Here is a 6,000-nt window from a genome sequence, read left to right on the forward strand (position 1 = left end):
GGGATGAGAGGTTTGGGGTGCAGGAGGGTGCTCCAGGCTGGGATCGAGGGGTTTGGAGAGTGGGAGGGGTAACTAGTCATTTAAAGTACTGCAGAACAAGACTTTCAGAGTAAAGGTTTAGATGACAGATTACTGTCATACCATAAGTGTTACACAAATGACCAAATACAGAATATTCTCTCTGTCCAGAGAATAGCATGACTGGGGGTAGAGGGACAAGAACATAGGAATTGCCATGATGGATCAGTCTTCTGGTCCATCTATGCCAATATTTTGTCTCTGACAGTAGCCAGCACCAGATGCTTTGGAGAAAGGTAGAAGAATCCTCATATTAGGTAGATGTGGGATAATCTCCCCCCCCCCCCCCCTTTTAGGTTTGTTCTTAATCCCTAGTAATTAGATTAGTTTAAACCTTGAAGCATGACATTTGACATTTCTTCCAAAAATGTGTTCAAGTTCACAGTTTTAACTCTGGATATTCTTGTCATCCATATAATGCAAGATAGATAACAAAAAAATCAGTGATTAAAAAAAACAGATGATTTTATTTAAATTAAATACAGGGTTGTTTTTTTAAATTAACCTATTTAAAGTTAAATTTGAAACTGACAATCTATTAAACTAATTTAAATTAAAATACAAAAAATATTAAACAGTACATTTGCTGTCAAGTTTTAAAGAAAGGCAAACAACTAGGGCTGTCAATTAATCACAGTTACCTCACATGATTAACTGAAAAAAAGATTAATCGCGATTTCATATAGATCTTGTATTCTGTGTTGTAATTGAAATCAAAGTGTACATTTTGATTATAAATATTTGCACTGTAAAAATGATAAACAGAAGAAATAGTATTTTTTCAATTCACCTCATACAAGTACTGTAGTGCAATCTCTTTATTGTGAAAGTGTAACTTACAAATGTAGATTTTTTTTGTCACATAACTGCACTCAGAAACAAAGCAATGTAAAACTTTAGAGCCTACAAATCCACTCAGTCCTACTTCTTGTTCAGCCAATTGCTACAACAAACAAGTTTGTTTACATTTACAGGAGATAATGCTGTCCTCTTCTTATTTACAATGTCACCAGAAAGTGGGAACAGGCATTCGCATGGCACTTTTGTAGCCAGCATTGCAAGGTATTACGTGCCAGATATGGTAAACATTCGTATGCTCCTTCATGCTTCAGCCACCATTCCAGAGGACATGCTTCCATGCTTGATGACGCTCGTTAAAAAAATAATGCATTAATTAAATTTATGACTGAACTTCTTGGGGAAGAACTGTACATCCCCTGCTCTTTTACCCACATTATGCCATATAGTTTATGTCATGGCAGTCTCAGATGATGACCCAGCACACGTTGTTATTCGTTTTAAGAACACTTTCACTGCAAATTTGACAAAACGCAAAGTACCAATGTGAGATTTGTAAAGATCGACCCAAGATTTAAGAATCTGAAGTGCCTTCCAAAATCAGAGAGGGAGGAGGTGTGGAGCATGCTTTCAGAAGTCTTAAAAGAGCAACACTCCAATGCAGAAACTACAGAACCCGAACCACCAAAAAAGAAAATGAACCTTCTGCTGGTGGCATCTGACTCAGATGATGAAAATGAACATGCGTCGGTCCGCATTGCTTTGGATGATTTTCGAGCAGAACCAATCATCAGCATGGATTCATGATTCATCCCCTGGAATGGTGGTGGAAACATGAAGGGACATATGAATCTTTAGCGCATCTGGCACGTAAATATCTTGCACTACAACAGTATCATAAGAATGCCTGTTCTCAATTTCAGGTGACATTGTCAACAAGAAGAGGGCAATATTATCTCCTGCAAATGTAAACAATCTTGTTTTCTGAGCAACTGGCTGAACAAAAAGTAGGAGTGAGTGGACTTGCAAGCTCTAAAATTTTGCATTGTTCTATTTTTGAATGCAGTTATTTTGTACATAATTCTATATTTGTAAGTTCAACTTTTATGATAAAGAGATTGCATTACAGTACTTGTATTAGGTAAATTGAAAAATATTATTTATTTTGTCTTTTGACAGTGCAAACACTCGTAATCAAAAATAAATATAAAGTGAGCACAGTACACTTTATATTCTGTGTTGTAAAACAATATTTTTCTACATATTCAAACAATATTTGAAATGTAGAAAACATCCAAAAATATTTAAATAAATGGTATTCTATTTTTTTAATGGCACAATTAATTTTTTAAATCACTTGACAGCCTTACAACTGATCTGGTGGAAATTACTAGCTAAACACCTGGAACCAGAATTTGTTATATCTTCTTTTGACAGCAGTAACCTCTTTTGTAGGAGCAGAGAGAACATTTTATTCATTTCAGTTTATTCAAGTAGTTCAATTCAATGACAAGTTCATTCAAAGTTAAGAAACCAATTGGGAGTTGAAAAGAAAAAAAAAAGGAGGAAAGGTGTGAGAAGATGAAATCCTCTAGTTCTAAAATCTTGAATTACACGATGAGCAAAACCAATCAGTTCAAATATTTAATAATGGCCTTTTCAATCTAGCAGAGAAATCCAATGGCTGGAAGCTGAAGCTAGGGAAATTCAGACCATTGAAACAATTTGGCAAGTATTGTGATGGATTTGCCTTCACTGACAATTTTTAAATCAAGATTGGATGTTTTTTTGAGATATATGTTCTAGGAATTATTCTGGGGAAGTTCTATGGCTTGCGTTATACAGAAGGTCAGACTAGATCAGTGGTTCTCAAACTTTTGTACTGGTGCCCCCTTTCACATAGCAAGCCTCTGAGTGCGACCCCCCCCTTATAAATTAAAAACACTTTTAAATATATTTAACACTATTATAAATGCTGGAGGCAAAGCGGGGTTTGGGGTGGAGGCGGACAACTCACGACCCCCCATGTAATAACCTTGCGACCCCCTGAGGGGTCCCACCCCCAGTTTGAGAACTCCTGGACTAGATGATTATAATGGTCCCTTCTGGCAGAGCTGTAGGTAGGCATTTTAGCACCTGGGGCAAGCAAGCATATTTGCTCTCCCTACCGTTTTTTCATAATTTTTCCGCCCCATTTGACTTTGCACCTTGCCCCGCCCTGGTTATGGCCCTGCTTTCTGGTCTTGGAATCTATGAATTCTCCATCCCATTCCTCATGCAGCCTAACAGTTAGATTGCTTTTTTAAAAGTGCAGCTGCACATTGAGACAATGTCTTCACTGAGTGTCCACAGTGACACTCAGGCTCCTTTCTTGAGTTGATAACATTAATTTAGAACCTTGTCAGGTATATGAGCAGTTTAATTTAAAGGGAGTTAAAAAGAAAAAGTGGTGATAAACAAGAAGGCAAATCAACATTGCTGAGAATGGAATCAAAGGAACACAGGGATCGCCTAGGCCAGTGGTTCTCACAACAAATTTTTGGTGGCCCCAGAGTGCGGCCATTAACTCTTGCTGAGTATTAGAGGGGTAGCCGAGTTAGTCTGGAGCTGTAAAAGCAGCAAAGAGTCCTGTGGCACCTTATAGACTAACAGACGTCTTTGCTGCTTTAACTCTTGCTGGTGGCTGCACTGACACTTTTCCCCAATATACCTAATTAACTGTAGGAAAAACAAATATATATGCACATATACATGATCAAATCATTGTAATTTATGTGGGTTTTTTTTTTCAGACTCAATAATAAAAATAATGTACAGTTGTCTCTATATTCTTTACTGGACCTAAACAGAATAGAAACAAATAAGGTGCTTTGCATGTTCTTGTCTTTTGTTATTGTTGTTGTTTCTTTTTTTCTTTTTAGACTTGGTAGCTAGTAAGGCTGTTTCTGTAAAAAGTGGTATTTGCATGTTTGTTAATATCACTTTCCACAGCAGCAGACTTGCTAGCTAGCTGGGAGGCAGTGAAAAGTGATATCAACAAACATACAAATATTACTTCTCACAACAGACATACTCAGCCCTGGCAAGCTGGGGGACAAATTAAGCCCTGGATGGGGAGGTGAGTAGGGAGGCAGCTGGGGTCCAGGGGCAATGGCTAGAGGAAGCAGTGGGTGCCTGGGGGACTGGAGTGGGGGCTGGGGGAGGCAGTGGGGGCCAAGAGTGATGGGGGGGGGAGTGCAGAGACCAGAACCCTATAGCCACACAGTCAGGCATGGGGGCTAGAGGACACAGCAGGGGCCAGGAGCAATGGGGGCAAGAGGGGGTAGCCTGGGGCTGGCTCCTGCCGTTGCACAGCTGGGGGCTGGAGCCTGAAGCCCAATGGCTGGAGCCAGGTGCCCACCACCACGCGGCCAGGGAATGGAGCATGCAGCTGAAACCATAGGTGCCAACTCCATGGGTGCTCCAGGGCTGGAGCACCCACAGAAGAAAAATAGTGGGTGCTAAGCACCCACCAGCCACTTGCTGATCAGCTGTTCCGCGAAGGGCAGGAGCCGCTGGGGGGAGGGGCAGAAGGGGACAGGAAGAGGTGGAGCCTTAAGGGAAGGGGCAGAGTGGGTGCTGAGCCTTGAGGTGGAGGAGCACCCCCCTGCCAGAAAAATGAACATTGGGGCCTGGGGGACCCACTGGGGGAGGCTGGGGTTGGATCCCATGTCCAGAGCCCAAAACCCTGCAGCTGGAGCCCGCTGCCATGCGGTTGAAGCCCAGAGATGGAGCCTGAAGCCCCACAATCAGAGCCCATGGCAGGAGCCCAGGAGCTCGGCGCTGCATGCTCTGGGGCCAGGGTCGATGGGAGGGAATGGTGCGCCTGGGAGCAGAGCCCAATACTTGCCACACTTTAGCGCAAGCCCAAGCCCCGCTGCCTCCAGGGTTTGTGGCGCCTGAGGGGGGCAGGGCCCAGCCCCTGCTGGCGGCTCCAGGGGCGGGGCCACCGCTTAGCCCCGCCCAACCGCCGCACGAAGCGCCCCTGGTGGAAGCAGGCAGCCGCGGGTGCCGCACTGGAGAAAGGTCCGCGCACAGCCTGGCCTGCGGGGCTACGGCCGCGCTTCCAGACCGGCTAAGGGCACGGAACTGACGCCAGGGGATGGAGACAAGCCGCAGCCGCAGGGTCCCCGGAGGCGCAGGAAGGAGACACTCAGCCTCTCCCACCCCCCGTGCAAGCGGGGGCGGTTTGCTCAGGGTGAGCCCCTCCCTTGGGCGTCCGGACCCCGCTCTCCCGCCCTTTCTAATTCGCCCATCCCGGCCGGCTCAGCTGCCCCCAGTCTAGGCAGCTCGGCGGTGCTGGATCCCCGGGCCCCTGCTGCTCTGGGGGGATCCGCCGGCTTCCCGGCCCGCGGGCGGAGGGGGACAGGGCGGCGGCCCTTACCTGAGGAGGAGGCGGCGGCGGCAGTGTGGGGAGGGCAGCGCAGCGCGCCGGGCTCATACTGGGCAGCCCGGCGGCGGGAGCCGCTATTTAAGCAACCGAGGCAGCGCCCAGGGCCGATGGGCGGCGCTGGCTGCGGGCTCAGGGCCAGGCGGCGCGGACGTGCCTGGGCCGGCTCTGACTGGCACCTTCTGCGACCTTGAGCGCAGGGCGGGCGGCGCGCTGTGCCTGGGCGCTGCCCCCGCCCCGCGTCTCCTCGGCAGCCTGAGGGCGGCGGCGAGCCGCAGGGCGTGGGGGACGCGGCGGCCAGGGCGGCCAGTTCACAGAGGTCGCGGCGGCGCCAGGGCGCAGCGGCGAGCCCAGCAGCAGCCCCAGGCCCCCATGCAGGGAGCCGAAACTCCCGGGGGCAGATTCCCTGCGCTGCGCCCACCCCACAGGTGCAATGTACAGCCGGGCCCAGCCCCCCCGCAACGGCAGGGCAGGGACACTCCCATGGGAGTGAGTTAACAATACACACAGCGCAGGACAGCTGGAAGGGACCTGGCTAAATCACCAAGTCCAGCTCCCTGGGCTGGGTTAGGACCAACCAGTAAACCCAGACCGGCCTGTTTGCCGAACCTGCGCAGTGCTTACACCTAAAGCCGAAGTACCCCGCTCTCCTTGATTGTCTGGAGGGAAGGGAGGGCCGAGCTGAAGAGCTCTTC

At 47.9% G+C, this 6,000-nt stretch overlaps 1 protein-coding gene across 2 annotated transcripts in view; it reads right to left on the reverse strand.

Annotated features, from left to right (window-relative positions):
- TMEM171 (transmembrane protein 171) overlaps positions 1-5,508 on the reverse strand; it is a 29,024-nt gene extending 23,516 nt beyond the window's left edge. Inside the window, exon 1 of one of the 2 annotated variants that reach the window (XM_039543176.1) lies at positions 5,306-5,508. The gene's annotated coding sequence lies outside the window, so the exon portion shown is untranslated. Of the gene's footprint in view, positions 1-5,299 lie in introns of both variants that reach the window. The other variant, XM_039543175.1, reaches the window with a different exon arrangement.
- Between the last annotated feature and the right edge of the window lie 492 nt (positions 5,509-6,000).

Source organism: Mauremys reevesii, linkage group 6 (assembly GCF_016161935.1).
Source record: "Mauremys reevesii isolate NIE-2019 linkage group 6, ASM1616193v1, whole genome shotgun sequence".
NCBI lineage: Eukaryota > Metazoa > Chordata > Testudines > Geoemydidae > Mauremys > Mauremys reevesii.